Raw genomic sequence first — 20385 nt, forward strand, 5'->3', positions numbered from 1 at the left:
ACAATTGCATATTTTAGAGTGTTTGGTTACAAATGCTATATTCTCAAGGACACTCATTTGAGAAAGTTTGAGACGAAATACTGAAAGGATCACGATGCCCAAGAGGGGGGGGGGGGGTGAATTGGGCTTTTCTAAAATTCTAACAAAAGATTGACCCTAAGCATGAGCCAAATTCACCTAAACTACTAGCAATAAGTAAAAGCTATGAAATAGAGGACAATCCTAAGTCATTATTGCAAATACACAAAGTAAAATGCTCAAACTAAATGCGGAAAGTAAAGTAGGGACAAGAAAACTCCTCCAATTTTTTCCAAGGTATCAAAGAGTCGACACTCTCCACTAATCCTTGTTGGAGCACCCGCTCAAGGGTATCGCTCCCCTTTAGTCCTTGCAAGAACCAAGTGCTTACTATGAGATGATCATTTGCCTCTCTAGCGTGCTGGATCCCTCGTGATCGCGTACAATCGTCGAGTCGGGTCAGCAACAAATCCTCCAGGGTGATCACTGAACTCCAATAGTCACCGAGCCGTGTAGGCGATGCCAATCACTAAGAGTAATAAGCCATATACCTTCACTTGACTAAGAGAAGCCTAATGCATGTGGTGTGTGCTCTAGGTGGCTCTCACGCGCACTAATGAGATCCTAACACGGGATTATAATTTTGCTAATCACCTCACTATGCTTTGTGGACTTGCAATACCCTAGCAATGAATACAAGTTGGTTGGGGCAGCAAGACACTCATAATTGCTGGTAGAGGGGGGTATAAATACGCCCACCAACCAAAACTAGTCGTTACTGTAGACTGCTGCGCATGGGCGCACCAAACAGTCCGGTGCGCCGACGGTGCGCTTCCAACGGCTAGTTATGATAGCTAACCGTTACTCTGATGTCGCACCGGACGGTGCACATTGCCTATTCAATGTGCACCGAACAGTCCGGTGCTGGGCTAAAAATCAACTTCACGAACTATGCACTCTCGGGTTCTTCGGGCCTGTTGAGGGTTGCTCTCGGGCGCTCTCGGGCGCGCTACCAGGGGGAGCACCATATAGTCCAGTGCACATCGGACAGTCCGGTGCCCCTAAGTCAACAATCCCATTTCCTTTTCTTAGTTTTTTCTAAACCGTTTTCGATTCTAACTTGTGAGTGAGTTATAGAGTGACACCTAACACTAGTTGTGAGTGTGAACATGCACCGACACTACACTAGATTTCTCTTGGTCAAACTACTCATCCACAATCCCTCTTTATAGTACGACTAAAACAAAATAAAAGTCCTAACTCTATACCAAGTGGCCACAACTCCTTCAACACTTAATATATGAAGTCCTTCATCTTTTGGTTCGCCTTTTTCAGCCGTCGCTTCAAGTTCTCATCTGAGGGATTGTTTTCACCATTGTAACACAACTCACTGCAATGTGACCTAACTTACCATTTGCTCTGCAAAACACACGTTAGTCACATCTAATCTTACGTTGTCATTAATCACTAAAACCAACCAGGGGCCTAGATGCTTTCAAATACGATGAAGGGTTTCTACTTGTTAATCCACCTCAAGCAAAGCATATAGAGTCTATAACAAGACACTTGACATATTGGAGGAAGTTCATGATGTTGAGTTTGTGAGACAAATGGCTCTCAAGTTGGTAATGAAAATTTAGATGATGTGAGAGTTGCCAATCTTGATTAAGCAATGAAATACTAGGCAATTGGTGACATAAGGCCTAGAGAGGAATAAGTGCAAGAAGATGACTCAATTAGAGTGGTTCCTTCATCAAGTATCCAAAATCAAGATCAACCTGTCTCAAATGGCTATCAAAATGGAGATCAAGTTCAACAAGTGCAGTGCTAATATTTGGCTAGTTTAACTCAAGTGATTCAACCAAGTGATCAACCAAGTTTATGCAATCAAGTTGTGCTATCGAGAATCCATCAAGCTATTGGAAGGAACCATCCATTAGATAACATTATTAGTGAATCAACCAGGATTATTGGTGCCGCAATGGTGCTGAAACCCACACAAATTGCCTGTAGAATCCTGCAAGACCAAGAAAACTCCGAACCTGCGCAACCATGATCGGAAGTGGCCAGCTCGTGATGGCAACAATCTTTGCCTCATCGATCTCAATGCCCTGCGATGTCACAACATGTCCAAGAAAAGATACATGGTCGGTGCAAAAGATGCACTTCTCAAGGTTACCAAATAAACGTGCATTACACAAGACATAAAATACAACACATAAGTGTTGAATATGATCATCATGAGATTTGTTGTAGATAATAATATCATCGAAATAAACCACCACAAATTTACCAATGACACGTAAAACCTCGTTTATTAATCTCATTACAAATTTACTCACACACAAGGGCATATAGAGTCTTCAACAAGTCCACTTGATTAGTTGAAGTTTCTTATGACATTGTGTTTGATGAGACTAATGGCTCCCAAGTAGAGCAAGTTGATCTTGATGAATTAGATGATGAAGAGGCTCCGTGTGTCATGAAAGTCGCCTAGAGGGGGGTGAATAGGTGAAACCTGAAATTTATAAACTTAAGCACGCACTAAGGTCGGGGGTTAGCGTTAGAATTAAATTCAAGTTCGAAATAGAGGGGAAAACAAATCAAACAAGAATCGAGGCGAATGAACACAGTGATTTGTTTTATCGAGGTTCGGTTTTAAAGAACCTAGTCCCCGTTTAGGAGGTCACAAAGACTGGGTCTATTTCAACCATTTCCCTCTCTAAAACGGTCACTTAGACCGAGTGAGCCTTCTTCCTTAATCTCACGGGTCACTAAGACCCCGCAAGGACCACCACACACTTGGTGTCTCTTGCTTGGCTTACAAAGCACTTGAGAATAAGAATGGGAAAAGAAAAAGGCCAAGACAAGCAACAAGAGCAACAAAGAACACAAATACACCCTCGCTCAAGTCCCTAATGGAATTGAGTGAATTTGGACGCTTAGAGTGGATTCAATCTATTTGATGTGTTTTGGAGTGGAGTCTTTTGCTCTTGTATTGAATGAGATGTTTGGAATGCTTGGATGTATATGAATGAGGTGGTTGGGGATATTTATAGCCCTCAACCACTTCCATAGCCATTGGGGAGGCTGCTGGCGATTGGCGCACCAGAGAGTCCGGTGGACCACCGGACAGGCACTGTTCCTTGTTCGGTGCGCTGTCACGTCACCCAACCGTTAGGGTTCGGAGCTGGGTCGACTGTTGGAGCTTTGTCTTCTTGCGGCACCGGACAGTCCGGTGCCCCTCTGACTTTGCTGCTTTGACTATGTCGCGCACTGTTCACCGTGGCAGGTACTTTTGCAGTCGACCGTTGGCGCTGGATAGCCGTTGCTTGCTGGGTCATCGGACAGTCCGGTGGCACACCAGACAGTTCGGTGAATTATAGCGGAGCGCGCCCTGGAATTCTCGAGAGTGGCTGGTTGACATCTGTACGGTCCTAGTGCACCGGACACTGTCCGGTGCGCCAATTTTCAGCACACTCAAGTCCTTTTGCTCCAATAAAATTGTGTCACTAACTTAGTTCTTTTCTTGGTTTGTGTTGAACCTTATGCACCTGTAATACATGAGTTCTAGACAAACTAGTTAGTCTATGTGTTTGTGTTGACTATCAGCCACCAAAATTAGTTATAGGAAATGGTTAACCCAATTTCCCTTTCAATCTCCCCCTTTTTGGTGATTGATGCCAACACAAAGTAAAGCAAATATAAAGTGCAGAAATGTAACTAGTTTGCATTTAGAATGTGCATAGGTTACTTGGAGTTAAACCAATTGAAAATCTCACTAAGTATGAATGGATTACTTTTTCTTTTATTTAACATTTTGGACCTCATTTGCACCACTTGTTTTGTTTTTGCAAATATTTTTGGAAGATCTTTTCAAAGTCCTTTTGCAAATAGTCAAAGGTATATGAATAAGATTGCAAGAAGCATTTTCAAGATTTGAAATTTCTCCCCCTGTTTCAAATGCTTTTCCCTTTGACTAAATAAAACTCCCCCTGAATGAAATTCTCCTCTTAGCTTTCAAGAGGGTTTTGAGATAGATATCAATTTGAAAATTTAAATCAAGTGAAACATGGATACCAATTGATACCAATTTGAGAATACATCAATTGAAATAAATACCGACTGAAGAATACCAATTAAAATTTCATTTCGATTTTTTTTGAAATGGTGGTGGTGCGATCGGTCCTTTTGCTTTGGGCTTAATACTTTCTCCCCCTTTGGCATTAATCGCCAAAAATGGAGACTTTGAGAGCCCTTATGCATCTTTCTCCCATTTTGGGGCCTAATACTTTCTCCCAAATGGTAATATAAATATGAGTGAAGGGTCATACCATGGAGAGTTTGTGGGAGTAACGACAAAGGATAAATGATACGGTCAGAGTTGGAGTGGAAGCCTTGTCTTTGCCGAATACTCCATTTCCCTTTCTATCTACGACTTAGTATAGAAATACACTTGGAAACACATTAGTCATAGTCTTAGCACAAGAAGAATAAGAAATATGCATTTCTACCAAATGAAAGAGACATGATCAAAGGTATATAAATGAGCTATGTGTGCAATGTTTCAATCAAAGTTCCGAGAATCAAGTATATTTAGATCATTCCTAAGTTTGCTAAAGGTTTTCTCATCTAGTGGCTTGGTAAAGATATCAGCTAATTGGTTTTGGGTATTAACATAAGCAATTTTGATATCTCCCTTTTGTTGGTGATCCCTCAGAAAGTTGTACCGGATGTCTATGTGCTTAGCGCAGCTGTGTTCAACGGGATTATTCGCCATGCGGATTGCACTCTCATTATCACATAGGAGAGGGACTTTGCTTAATTTGTAGCCATAGTCCCTGAGGGTTTGCCTCATCCAAAGTAATTGCGCACAACAATGGCCTGCGGCAATGTACTCGGCTTCGGCGGTAGAAAGAGCTATGGAGTTTTGTTTCTTTGAAGCCCAAGACACCAGGGATCTCCCCAGAAACTGACAAGTATCTAATGTGCTCTTCCTATCAATTTTACACCGTGCCCAATCGGCATTGGAATATCCTATTAAGTCAAAAGTGGATCCCTTGGGGTCCGAGAGCCCAAACTTAGGAGTGTAAACTAAATATCTCATGATTCTTTTCACGACCCTAAGGTGAACTTCCTTAGGATCTGCCTGGAACCTTGCACACATGCATACATAAAGCATAATATCCGGTCGAGATGCACATAAATAGAGTAAAGATCCTATCATCGACCGGTATACCTTTTGATCTACGAATTTACCTCTCATGTCGAGGTTGAGATGCCCATTTGTTTCGATGGGAGTCTTGATGGGTTTGCCATCCTTCATTCCAAACTTCTTAAGTATGTCTTGAACGTACTTTGTTTGGCTGATGAAGGTGCCATCTTGGAGTTTCTTAATTTGAAATCCGAGGAAATACTTCAACTCCCCTATCATTGACATCTCGAATTTCTGTATCATGATCCTACTAAACTCTTCACAAGTTGACTTGTTAGTAGATATCATCAACATATATTTGGCATACAAACAAGTCTTTTGCAACAATTTTAGTAAAGAGAGTAGGATCGACTTTTCCGACATTGAATCTATTAGTGATAAGAAAATCTCGCAGACATTCATACTATGCTCTTGGGGCTTGCTTGAGCCCATAAAGCGCCTTTGAGAGTATATACGAATGGTTAGGGTACTCACTATCTTCAAAGCCGGGAGGTTGCTCAACATAGACCTCTTCCTTGATAGGTCCATTGAGGAAGGCACTTTTCATGTCCATTTGATAAAGTTTAAAGCCATGGTAAGTAGCATAGGCAAGTAATATGCGAATTGACTCAATCCTAGCTACGGGTGCATAAGTTTCATCAAAGTCCAAACCTTCGACTTGTGAATAACGTTTAGCCACAAGTCGGGCTTTGTTTCTTGTCACCACACCATGCTCATCTTGCTTGTTGCGGAATACCCACTTGGTACCTACAACATTTTGATTAGGGCATGGAACTAAATACCATACTTCATTCCTCGTGAAGTTGTTGAGCTCCTCTTGCATAGCCACCACCCAATCCAGATCTCTTAGTGCATCCTCCACCCTGTAAGGCTCAATATAGGACACAAAAGAGTAATGTTCACAGAAATGAACAACTCGAGATCTAGTGGTTACCCCCTTATGAATGTCACCAATGATGGAGTTGACGGGGTGATCTCGTTGAATTGCTTGGTGGACTCTTGGGTGTGGCCGCCTTTGATCTCTTATTTCTTGATCATCATCCCTGTCTTGATCATCTTCATGTTCCCCTTGATCAGTGTTCTCCTCTTGAGGTGTCTCATCCTCTTGATCTTCATTTTCATCATCTTGAGCCTGATCCTCATCTTGAGTTGGTGGAGATGCTTGCATGGAAGATGATGGTTGATCTTGCGCTTGTGGAGGCTCTTCGGAATCCTTAGGACACACATCTCCAATAGACATGTTCCTTAGCGCAACGCACAGAGCCTCTTCATCATCTAGTTCATCAAGATCAACTTGCTCCACTTGGGAGCTATTAGTCTCATCAAACACAATGTCACAAGAAACCTCAACCAATCCAGTGGATTTGTTGAAGACTCTATATGCCCTTGTGTTTGAGTCATAACCAAGTAAAAAACCTTCTACAGCCTTAGGAGCAAATTTAGATTTTCTACCTCTTTTAATAAGAATAAAGAATTTACTCCCAAAGACTCTAAAATATGAAACATTGGGCTTTTTACCAGTGAGGAGTTCATATGATGTCTTCTTGAGGATTCAGTGAAGATATAAACGGTTGATGGATTAGTAGGCGGTGTTAATCGCCTCGGCCCAAAACCGGTCCGGTGTATTGTACTCATCAAGCATGGTTCTTGCCATATCCAGTAGAGTTCTATTCTTCCTCTCTACTACACCATTTTGTTGAGGTGTGTAGGGAGAAGATAACTCATGTTTGATGCCCTCCTCAAGAAAACCTTCAATTTGTGAATTCTTGAACTCTGTCCCATTATCACTTCTTATCTTTTTGATGCTCAATCCGAACTCATTTTGAGCCCGTCTCAAGAATCCTTTTAATGTATCTTGGGTTTGAGATTTTGTACTGCAAAAAGAATACCCAAGTGAAGCGAGAATAATCATCCACAATAACTAGACAGTACTTACTCCCGCCGATGCTTATGTAAGCTATTGGGTCGAATAGATCCATGTGGAGTAGTTCGAGCGGCCTGTCAGTAGTCATGATGTTCTTGTGTTGATGATGGGCGCCAACTTGCTTTCCTGCTTGACATGCGCTACACACCCTGTCTTTCTCAAAATGAACATTTGTTAGTCCTAAAATGTGTTCTCCCTTTAGAAGTTTGTGGAGATTATTCATTCCAACATGGGCAAGTCGACGAAGCCAGAGCCAACCCATATTAGTCTTAGTAATTAAACAAGTGTCTAGCTCAACTTGATTATCATTAAAATCAACTAAGTATAGCTGACCATCTAGCACTCCTTTAAATGCTATTGAATCATCACTTCTTCTAAAGACAGTAACACTTATATCAATAAAAAGACAGTTGTAGCCCATTTTGCATAATTGAGAAACAGAAAACAAATTGTAATCTAAAGAATCTACAAGAAAAACATTGGAAATAGAATGGTCAGGGGATATTGCAATTTTACCCAAACCTTTGACCAAACCTTTATTTCCATCCTCGAATGTGATATCTCGTTGGGGATCTTCATTTTTCTCATAGAAGGAGAACATTCTCTTCTCCCCTGTCATATGGTTTGTGCACCCGCTATCGATTATCCAACTTGAACCACCGGATGCATAAACCTACAAAACAATTTTTAGGCCTTATTCTTAGGTACCCAAACAGCCTTGGGTCCTTTGAGGTTAGAAACAAGCACCTTGGGTACCCAAACACAAGTTTTGGAGCTCTTGTGTTTGCCCCCAACATATTTGGCAACTACTTTGCCTGATTTGTTAGTTAAAACATATGAAGCACCAAAAGTTTTAAAAGAAACATTATGTTCATTTGAAGCAGCAGGAATTTTCTTTCTAGGCATTTTAACATGTGTGGTATGCCTAGAGCTAGAAGCCTCATTTTTATACATAAATGCATGATGAGAAACAGTATGATGTTTCCTAGCATGAATCTTCCTAATTTTGTGCTCAGGATAGTTAGCAGGATATAAAATGTAGCCTTCACTATCCTAAACCATGGGAGCTTTGCCCTTGACAAAATTAGACAATCTTTTAGGGGCATTAAGCTTGACATTGCTCCCCTGTTGGAAGCCAATGCCATCCTTAATGCTAGGGCATCTCCCATTATAAAGCATACTGTGAGCAAATTTAAATTTTCCATTTTCTAGTTCATGCTCGGCAATTTTTGAAGTTAATTCAGCTATGTGATCATTTTGTTGTTTAATCATAGCAAGGTAATCATCAATAGCTTCTATATTAATATCTCTACATCTAGTACAAATGGAAACATGCTCAACAGTAGATGTAGAGGGTTTGCAAGCATTCGATTCTTCTATCTTAGCATTTAATATGACATTTTCATTTCTAAGACAGGAAATAGAATCATTGCAAACATTCAATTCTTTAACCTTAGAAACTAAACTAGCATTTTCAGTTCTAAGACTAGAAATTGAATCATGACAAATGCTAAGCTCTTTAGTTAAGTTTTCACATTTTTCTACTTCCTGAGCATAAGCATTTTTCAGTTTAACAAATTTTTTGTTTTCTTTAATGAGGAAGTCCTCTTGGCTATCCAAGAGTTCATCCTTCTCATTAATGGCTTCAATTAATTCATTTAATTTTTTCTTTTGGTCCATGCTAAGGTTGGCAAAGAGAGACATTAAATTATCCTCATCATCACTAGAGCTACCCTCATCACTAGATGTTGTATATTTAGGGGTGGCTCTAGAGTGTACTTTCTTCTTTTTGCCGTCCTTAGCCATGAGACACTTGTGGCCGATGTTTGGCAAGAGGAGGCCTTTGTTGACGGCGATGTTGGCGGCGTCCTCGTCGGAGGAGTCAGTGGAGCTCTCGTCGGAGTACCATTCCCGGCATTTGTGGGCATCGCGGCCCTTCTTCTTGTAGTATCTCTTCTTCTCCTTCTTCTTCCCTTTCTTGTCCTCGTCCTTGTCACTTTCACTAGAAATTGGACATTTAGCAATAAAGTGACCGAACTTACCACACCGGTAGCACACCTTCTTGGAGCGGGACTTGTAGTCATTCCCCTTCCTTTGTTTGAGGATTTGGCGGAAGCTCTTGATGATGAGCGCCATTTCCTCGTTGACAAGCTTAGAGGCGTCGATTGGAAGCCTACTTGATGTAGACTCCTTCTTCTCTTCTTCTGTTGCTTTGAATGCGACGGGTTGCACCTCGGGTGTGGAGGTGGCGCCTTGCTCCAAGTTGACAATGTGTTTGGAGTCTTTGATCATAAGTTCAAAGCTCATAAACTTGTTAATCACTTCTTCGGGAGACATTAGTTTATATCTAGGATCCCCACGTATTAATTGAACTTGAGTAGGATTGCGAAATACGAGGGATCTAAGAATAACCTTGACCATTTCATGGTCATCCCATTTGGTGCTCCCGAGGTTGCACACTTGGTTCACCATTGTCTTGAGCCGATTGTACATCGCTTGTGGCTCTTCTCCTTTGTTGAGGACGAATCGACCGAGCTCCCCCTCAATCATCTCCCGCTTGGTGATCTTGGTCACCTCGTCCCCTTCGTGCGCGGTCTTGAGGATGTCCCAAATTTCTTTGGCGCTCTTTAACCCTTGCACCTTGTTATACTCCTCTCGACACAAGGAGGCGAGGAGTATAGACGTGGCTTGAGAGTTAAAGTGCCTAATTTGGGCGACCTCGTTCGAGTCGTAGTCTTTGTCCCCCACCTTAGGTACTTGTGCTCCATACTCAACAATATCCCAAATATTTTCGTGGAGTGAGGTTAGATGGTGCCTCATTTTATCACTCCATATACAATAATCTTCACCATCAAAATATGGTGGCTTGCCTAGGGGTACAAAAAGTAATGGAGCGCGCTTTGAAATATGAGGATAGCGTAAGGGCATCTTACTATACTTCTTGCGCTCATGGCGCTTAGAAGCGGTGGATGACTCAGAGCTTGATGTGGAGGGTGACGAAGAGTCAGTCTCGTAGTAGACCACCTTCTTCATCTTCTTCTTCTTGTTACCTCTCAATGCGACTTGATGGAGGAAGAGGATTCCTCCTTGTGTTTGTTGCCGGACTCCCTTGAGAGAGTCCTCCTCGAGCTTGCGGATTTGTCGCCGGTCATGATCTCCCTCTTGGCGTGATCTCCAGACATCACTTCGAGTTGGTTAGGCTCTTAATGAAGCACTGGCTCTGATACCAATTGAAAGTCGCCTAGAGGGGGTGAATAGGCGAAACCTGAAATTTATAAACTTAATCACACACTGTCGAGGGTTAGCGTTAGAATTAAATTCAAGTCCGAAAGAGAGGGGAAAACAAATCAAACAAGAATCGAGGCGAATGAACACGGTGATTTGTTTTACCGAGGTTCGGTTCCAAAGAACCTAGTACCTGTTGAGGAGGTCACAAAGACCGGGTCTATTTCAACCCTTTCCCTCTCTCAAATGGTCACTTAGACCGAGTGAGCCTTCTTCCTTAATCTCACGGGTCACTAAGACCCCGCAAGGACCACCACACACTTGGTGTCTCTTGCTTCGCTTACAAAGCACTTGAGAATAAGAATGGGAAAAAGGCCAAGCCAAGCAACAAGAGCAACAAAGAACACAAATACACCCTCTCTCAAGTCCCTAATGGAATTGAGTGAATTTGGAGGCTTAGAGAGGATTCAATCTATTTGATGTGTCTTGGAGTGGAGTCTTTTGCTCTTGTATTGAATGAGATGTTTGGAATGCTTGGATGGATATGGATGAGGTGGTTGGGGGGTATTTATAGCCCTCAACCAGTTCCATAGCTGTTGGGGAGGCTGCTGGCGATGGGTGCACCGGACAGTCCGGTGCGCCAACGGACAGGCACTGTTACTTGTCCGGTGCGCCGCCACGTCACCCAACCATTAGGGTTCGGAGCTGGGTCGACCGTTGGAGCTTTGTCTTCTTGCGGCACCAGACAGTCTAGTGCCACACCGGACAGTCCGGTGCCCCTCTGACTTCGCTGCTCTGACTCTACCGCACACTGTTCACCGTGGCAAGTACTTTTGCAGTCGACCGTTGGCACTGGATAGTTGTTGCTCGCTGGCTCACCGGATAGTCCGGTGAATTATAGCGGAGCGTGCCCTAGAATTCCCGAGAGTGGCTGGTTGACATCTGTACGGTCCTGGTGCACCAGACAGTCCAGTGCGCCAATTTTCAGCACACTCAAGTCCTTTTGCTCCAATAAAATTGTGTCCCTAACTTAGTTCTTTTCTTGGTTTGTGTTGAACCTTATGCACCTGTAATACATGAGTTCTAGACAAACTAGTTAGTCCATGTGTTTGTGTTGACTATCAGCCACCAAAATTACTTATAGGAAATGGTTAACTCAATTTCCCTTTCATGTCATGATAAGGAACATGTCTATTGGGGATGTGCCCTCAAAAGAACCTGAAGAGCCTTCACAAGCACAAGATCAACCATCATCTTCCATACAAGCATCTCCACCAACTCAAGATGAGGAAATGGCTCAAGAGGAAGAGAATAAAGATCAAGACGATGAGCCACCTCAAGAGGAGGACATCGAACAAGGGGGAGATGAAGATGATCAAGACAAGGAAGATGATCAAGAGATTTAGGATCAAAGACCACCGCACCCAAGAGTCCACCAAGAAATTCAAAGAGATCACCCCTTAACTGCATTCTTGGTGACATCCACAAGGGGGTAACCACTCGATCTCGACTTGCTCATTTCTGTGAACATTACTCTTTTGTGTCTTCTATTGAGCCATACATGATATAGGATACACTTAGAGATCTGGACTGGGTGGTGGCAATGCAAGAGGAGCTCAACAACTTCACGAGGAATGAGGTATGAAATTTAGTTCCACGTCCTAACCAAAATGTTGTAGGTACCAAATGGGTATTCCGCAACAAACAAGATGAGCATGGAGTTGTGATTAGGAACAAAGCCCGACTTGTTGCAAAAGGGTATTCACAAGTTGATGGTTTGGATTTTGATGAAACATATGCACTCGTAGCTAGTCTTGAGTTAATTCGAATATTACTTGCCTATGCTACTTACCATGGCTTTAAGTTGTTTCAAATAGACGTGAAGAGTGTCTTCCTCAATGGCCCTATCAAGGAAGAGGTGTATGTTGAACAACCTCCTGGCTTTGAAGATAGTGAGTATCCTTCACATGTTTATAAGCTCTCAAAGGCGCTTTATGGGCTCAAACAAGCCCCAAGATCATGATATGAATGCCTAAGAGACTTTTTCTCACTAATGGCTTCAAAGTTGGAAAGGCTGGCCCTACTCTCTTCACCAAAACAATTGATAAAGACTTGTTTATATGCCAAATTTATGTTGATGATATTATATTTGGGTCTACTAATAAGTCATCTTGTGAAGAGTTTAGTAGGGTTATGATACAGAAATTCGAGATGTCTATGATGGGGGAGTTGAAGTATTTTCTTGGATTCCAAATCAAGCAACTCCAAGAGGGCACCTTCATCTGCCAAACTAAGTACATTCAAGATATTCTCAAGAAGTTTGGAATGAAGAATGCCAAACTCATCAAGACTCCCATGGGAACAAATTAGCATCTTGACCTCAACACAGGAGGTAAGTCTGTAGATCAAAAGGTATATCGGTCGATGATAGGATCTTTACTCTATTTATGTGCTTCACGACCAGATATTATGCTTTCAGTATGCATGTGTGCAAGGTTCCAGGCTAATCCGAAGGAAGTCCACCTTAGGGCCGTGAAAAGAATCATGAGATATTTAGTTTACACTCCTAAGTTTGGGCTATGGTACCCTAAGGGATCTACCTTTGATCTAATTGGGTATTCTGATGCCGATTACGCCAGATGTCAAATTGATAGGAAGAGCACATCAGGGACTTGTCAGTTTCTAGGGAGATCCCTGGTGTCTTGGGCTTCAAAAAAAAAAATCCAGTAGCTTATCAACCGTCGAAGCCGAGTATATTGCTGCAGGACATTGTTGTGCACAATTACTTTGGATGAGGCAAACCCTCAGGGACTATGGCTACAAATTGAGCAAAGTCCCTCTCCTATGTGACAATGAGAGTGCAATCGGCATGGCAGATAATCCCGTCGAACACAGGCGCACTAAGCACATAGTGAAAGGGAAATGTGCCCTTGGGCCATTTCTAAGTATTTTGGTGATTGAGTGCCAACACAAGTGCTTAAATGTGAATTTATGCTCATGGATGGACAAAGTGCAAATCAAGAGTAAAGGTATGTTTCTAAGCCTTAGTACATTGGTTTTGTGTACTAATATACTTGTCTAAGTGTTAGAAACAGAAAGAAGAAGAAAAGAAAAGAGTTGAAAAAGGCTTGGCTGTGTACAACCAAGACTCAGCTCAGTCTGGCACACCGGACTGTCCGGTGGTGCACCGGACAGTGTCCGGTGCGCCAGGCTGACTCAGCGCGAAGTGGCCGCTCTCGGGAATTCGCCGACGGCGTACGGCTAAAATTCACCGGACTGTCCGGTGTGCACCGGACTGTCCGGTGAGCCAACGGTCGGCCGGGCCAACGGTCGGCCGCGGAATCTGCGCGCGACACGTGGCCGGGCCAACGGTCGGAAGGGGGCACCGGACTATCCGGTGTGCACCGGACATGTCCGGTGCGCCAACGGCTCTCTGGCCGCCAACGGTCGGCTTCACCATTTAAGGAAGGAAATCGGGCACCGGACACTGTCCGGTGCGCCCGATGACAGAAGGCAAGAATGGCCTTCCAGATTTGCTCTCAACGGCTCCTAGCTGCCTTGGGGCTATAAAAGGGACCCCTAGGCGCATGGAGGAGCACACCCAAGCATTCCTACAACATTCCTAAGCACCAAGACATCGATTCCGCGCATTTGGTTCATTGTGATAGCATCTAGAGCTCTTGTTGAGTTGTGAACTCATTGAGTTGTGTTGCGAGCTCTTGTTGCGACTTGTGTGCGTGCTGTTGCTCTGATTTTGAGTCTTGTGTGCGTTGCTAGTTCCTCCCTTACTCCGTATTTCTTTGTGAATCTCAAGTGTAAGGGCGAGAGGCTCCAAGTTGTGGAGATTCCTCGCAAACGGGATATTGAAAGGCAAAGCAAAACACCGTGGTATTCAAGTTGGTCTTTGGACCGCTTGAGAGGGGTTGATTGCAACCCTCGTCCGTTGGGACGCCACAACGTGGAGTAGGCAAGCGTTGGTCTTGGCCGAACCACGGGATAAACCACTGTGTCATCTCTGTGTTTGATCTCTTGTGGTATTGTGTTTTGTTGAGACTCATCTCTAGCCACTTGGCGATTATTGTGCTAACACTTAACAAGTTTTTGTGGCTATAAGTTTAAGTTTCACAGGATCACCTATTCACCCCCCCCCCTCTAGGTGCTCTCAATTGGTATCAGAGCCGTTCTCTTCACAAAGGGACTAACCGCTCAAAGAGATGGATCCTAAAGGGAAGGGAATCGTGATCAACGACAAGGAGAAGGAGTCCTTCGTCAACGAGCCAAGAGATGACAAGTCCAACGACTCAGGCTCGGGCCACAGACGCAAAGATGGGAAGAAGAAGAAGACAAGACGCATCAAGGAGATCGTCTACTACGACAGCGATGATTCTACTTCCTCCCAAAAGGACGATGACCACAACGAATATGAGAGAAAGAAACCGGTCAATTCGAACTTTTCTTTTGATTACTCTCGTATTCCTCAAAGTACTAATGCTCATTTATTATCTATTCCTCTTGGTAAACCTCCTCATTTTGATGGAGAGGACTACGGATTTTGGAGTCACAAAATGCGTAGTCACTTGTTCTCTCTCCATCCTAGCATATGGGAGATTGTAGAAAGTGGACTGCACTTTGATAGTACGGATAGTCCCATGTTTATTAATGAACAGATTCATAAAAATGCACAAGCTACTACTGTATTGCTAGCCTCTTTGTGCAGAGACGAGTACCATAAGGTGAGCGGCTTGGACAATGCCAAGCAGATCTGGGACACCCTCAAGATCTCTCATGAGGGGAATGATGTCACCTTGCTCACCAAGATGGAGTTGGTGGAAGGCGAGCTTGGACGGTTCGCAATGATAAGGGGCGAGGAGCCAACTCAAACATACAACCGGCTCAAGACCCTTATCAACAAAATAAGGAGCTACGGAAGCACGCGATGGACGGATCACGACGTCGTCCGCCTAATGCTAAGGTCCTTTACCGTTCTTGATCCTCATTTGGTGAACAATATTCGTGAAAATCCTAGGTACACCAAGATGTCGCCCGAAGAAGTTCTGGGGAAGTTCGTAAGCGGGCGAATGATGATCAAGGAGGCAAGATATGTGGACGACGCGTTGAACGGTCCTATTCATGAGCCTCAACCCACTGCTCTCAAGGCAACGAGGAGCAAGGAGGCGCTACCGAGCAAGGTGGCGCAAGTTGAGGCGGCCGGGCTAAATAATGAGGAGATGGCCCTCATCATTAAGCGCTTCAAGACGGCGCTTAAAGGTCGCAAGGGACAGCCAAGCAAGACCACGACAAAGGAGAAGCGCTCGTGCTTCAAATGTGGTAAGATTGGTCATTTCATTGCTAACTGTCCCGATAATGAAAGTGACCAGGAAAAGGGGAACAAAAGGGAGAAGAAGAAGCATTACAAGAAGGCCAAGGGCGAGGCACATATCGGAAAGGAGTGGGATTCGGATTGTTCTTCCTCCGACTCCGACAATGAAGGACTCGCCGCCACCGCCTTCAGCAAGTCATCCCTCTTCCCCAACGAGCGTCACACTTGCCTCATGGCAAGGGAGAAGAAAGTAAGCACTCATAATACTAGTACTTATGCTTCTTCAAGTGAGGATGAGTCTAGTGATGATGATGAGATAGATTACTCATGCTTATTCAAGGGATTAGATAGATCTAAAATTAATAAGATTAATGAGTTGATTGATGCTTTGAATGACAAGAATAGATTACTAGAAAAACAAGAGGATCTTTTATATGAGGAGCATGATAAATTTGTTAGTGCACAAAATTCTCTTGCTCTAGAAATTAAAAGGAATGAAATGCTCTCTAGTGAATTATCTACTTGTCATGAATCCATCTCTAAATTAAAAAGTGTTAATGTTGATTTGAATGCTAAGTTAGAAATAGCTACTAAATCAACATCTTGTGTAGAAATTGTTGAAACTTGCAATAGGTGTAAAGATTTTGACATTGATGCTTGTAGTGATCATTTAGTTTCAATTTCCAAATTAAATGAGGAATTGGCTAGTCTTAATGCCCAACTTAAGACTAGCAAGAATGAATTTGATAAGCTGAAATTTGCAAGGGATGCCTACACGATTGGTAGACACCCCTCAATTAAGGATGGACTTGGCTACAAGAGGGAAGCCAAGGACTTGACAAGCCATAAGGCTCCTATCTCCGCCAAGGAGAAAGGGAAGGCTCCTATGGCTAGTAGTACTAAAAGGAACCATGCTTTTATGTATCATGATAGGAGACAAACTAGAAATGCTTATAGGAGTTATAATGATTATGATGATTTTGACTCTCATGCCATGTTTGCTTCTAGTTCTTCCTATATGCATGGTAGAAATATGTCTAGGAGAAATGCTATTCATCATGTGCCTAGAAAGAATATTATTCATGCTCCTAGGAAAATAGTGAATGAACCTTCTACAATTTATTGTGCTTTAAATGCTTCCTTTGCTATTTGTAGAAAGGATAGGAAAATAGTTGCTAGGAAGTTAGGGACAAAATGCAAGGGAGACAAAACTTGCATTTGGGTCCCTAAGGATATTTGCACTAACCTTGTAGGACCCAACATGAGTTGGGTACCTAAGACCCAAGCCTAAATTTGCCTTGCAGGTTTATGCATCCGGGGGTTCAAGCTGGATTATCGACAGCGGATGCACAAACCATATGACGGGGGAGAAGAAGATGTTCACCTCCTACGTCAAGAATAAGGATTCCCAAGATTCAATTATATTCGGTGATGGGAATCAAGGCAAGGTAAAAGGGTTAGGTAAAATTGCAATTTCTAATGAGCACTCTATCTCCAATGTGTTTTTAGTTGAGTCTCTTGGTTACAATTTGCTATCTGTTAGTCAACTATGCAATATGGGATATAATTGTCTTTTTACAAATGTAGATGTGTCTGTCTTTAGAAGAAGTGATGGTTCACTAGCCTTTAAGGGTGTATTAGACGGCAAGCTTTACTTAGTTGATTTTGCAAAAGAAGAGGCCGGTCTAGATGCATGCTTAATTGCTAAGACTAGCATGGGCTGGCTGTGGCATCGCCGCTTAGCACATGTGGGGATGAAGAACCTTCACAAGCTTCTAAAGGGAGAACACGTGATAGGTTTGACTAACGTACAATTCGAAAAAGATAGACCTTGTGCAGCTTGTCAGGCAGGTAAACAGGTGGGAGGAGCGCATCACAGCAAGAATGTGATGACCACATCAAGACCCCTGGAGCTGCTACATATGGACCTCTTCGGACCCGTCGCCTATCTAAGCATAGGAGGAAGTAAGTATGGTTTAGTTATTGTTGATGACTTTTCCCGCTTCACTTGGGTGTTCTTTTTGCAGGATAAGTCTGAAACCCAAGGGACCCTCAAGCGCTTCCTCAGGAGAGCTCAAAATGAGTTTGAGCTCAAGGTGAAGAAGATAAGGAGCGACAACGGGTCCGAGTTCAAGAACCTTCAAGTGGAGGAGTTCCTTGAGGAGGAAGGGATCAAGCACGAGTTCTCCGCTCCCTACACACCACAGCAAAATGGTGTGGTAGAGAGGAAGAACAGGACGCTAATCGATATGGCGAGGACGATGCTTGGAGAATTCAAGACCCCCGAGCGTTTTTGGTCGGAAGCCGTGAACACGGCTTGCCACGCCATCAATAGGGTCTACCTTCATCGCCTCCTCAAGAAGACTTCGTATGAGCTACTAAACGGTAACAAACCCAATGTATCTTACTTTCGTGTATTTGGGAGCAGGTGCTACATTCTAGTAAAGAAGGGTAGAAATTCAAAATTTGCTCCCAAAGCTGTAGAAGGGTTTTTGTTAGGTTATGACTCAAATACAAAGGCGTATAGAGTTTTCAACAAATCATCGGGTTTGGTTGAAGTCTCTAGCGACGTTGTATTTGATGAGACTAATGGCTCTCCAAGAGAGCAAGTTGTTGATTATGATGATGTAGATGAAGAAGATGTTCCGACGGCTGCTATACGAACCATGGCGATTGGAGAAGTGCGGCCACAGGAACAAGATGAACGAGATCAACCTTCTTCCTCAACAACGGTGCATCCCCCAACCCAAGACGTTGAACAGGTTCTTCAAAAGGAGGCGTGTGATCAAGGGGGAGCACAAGATGATCACGTGATGGAGGAAGAAGTGCAACCGGCACCTCCAACCCAAGTTCGAGCGGTGATTCAAAGGGATCATCCCGTCGACCAAATTTTGGGTGACATTAGCAAGGGAGTAACTACTCGATATCGATTAGTTAATTTTTGTGAGCATTACTCCTTTGTCTCTTCTATTGAGCCTTTCAGGGTAGAGGAGGCCTTGCTAGATCCGGATTGGATATTGGCCATGCAGGAGGAACTCAACAACTTCAAGCGCAATGAAGTTTGGACACTGGTGCCTCGTCCCAAGCAAAATGTTGTGGGAACCAAGTGGGTGTTCCGCAACAAACAGGACGAGCACGGGGTGGTGACGAGGAACAAGGCTCGACTTGTGGCAAAAGGTTATGCCCAAGTCGCAGGTTTGGACTTTGAGGAGACTTTTGCTCCTGTGGCTAGGCTAGAATCAATTCGTATCTTGCTAGCATATGCCGCTCACCATTCTTTCAGGTTGTACCAAATGGATGTGAAGAGCGCGTTCCTCAACGGGCCGATCAAGGAGGAGGTGTACGTAGAGCAACCCCCTGGCTTCGAGGATGAACGGTACCCCGACCATGTGTGTAAGCTCTCTAAGGCGCTCTATGGACTTAAACAAGCCCCAAGAGCATGGCATGAATGCCTTAGAGACTTTTTAATTGCTAATGCTTTCAAGGTTGGGAAAGCCGATCCAACTCTTTTTACTAAGACTTGCAATGGTGATCTTTTTGTGTGCCAAATTTATGTCGATGACATAATATTTGGTTCTACTAATCAAAAGTCTTGTGAAGAGTTTAGCAGGGTGATGACGCAGAAATTTGAGATGTCGATGATGGGCGAGTTGAACTACTTCCTTGGGTTTCAAGTGAAGCAACTCAAGGACGGCACCTTCATCTCCCAAACAAAGTACACGCAAGACTTGCTGAAGCGGTTTGGGATGAAGGACGCCAAGCCCGCAAAAACTCCGATGGGGACCGACGGACACACCGACCTCAACAAAGGAGGTAAGTCCGTTGATCAAAAAGCATACCGGTCAATGATAGGGTCTTTACTTTATTTATGTGCTAGTAGACCGGATATTATGCTTAGCGTATGCATGTGTGCTAGATTTCAATCCGATCCTAAGGAGTGTCACTTAGTGGCGGTGAAGCGAATTCTTAGATATTTGGTTGCTACGCCTTGCTTCGGGCTCTGGTATCCAAAGGGGTCTACCTTTGACTTGGTTGGATACTCAGATTCCGACTATGCTGGATGTAAGGTCGATAGGAAGAGTACATCAGGGACGTGCCAATTCTTAGGAAGGTCCCTGGTGTCGTGGAACTCTAAGAAACAAACCTCCATTGCTCTATCCACCGCTGAGGCCGAGTATGTTGCTGCAGGGCAGTGTTGCGCGCAACTACTTTGGATGAGGCAAACCCTTCGGGACTTTGGCTACAATCTGAGCAAAGTCCCACTCCTATGTGACAATGAGAGTGCTATCCGCATGGCGGAAAATCCTGTTGAACACAGCCGCACAAAGCACATAGACATCCGGCATCACTTTTTGAGAGACCACCAGCAAAAGGGAGATATCGAAGTGTTTCATGTTAGCACCGAGAACCAGCTAGCCGATATCTTTACCAAGCCTCTAAATGAGAAGACCTTTTGCAGGTTGCGTAGTGAGCTAAATGTCTTAGATTCGCGGAACTTGGATTGATTTATAGCATACATGTGTTTATGCCCTTGATCATGTTCATTATGCATTTCGTTGCTTACTTATGGTGCTCAAGTTGTACAAACACTCCCCGGACCTCACAAGTCCTTTGTGCAAGTGATGCACATATTTAGGGGGAGCTGTGCTACAACTTGACCCTTTGAGACTAACCATGTGCTTG

The sequence above is a fragment of the Zea mays genome, chromosome 8 (genome assembly GCF_902167145.1).
Source record: "Zea mays cultivar B73 chromosome 8, Zm-B73-REFERENCE-NAM-5.0, whole genome shotgun sequence".
NCBI classification, from domain to species: domain Eukaryota; kingdom Viridiplantae; phylum Streptophyta; class Magnoliopsida; order Poales; family Poaceae; genus Zea; species Zea mays.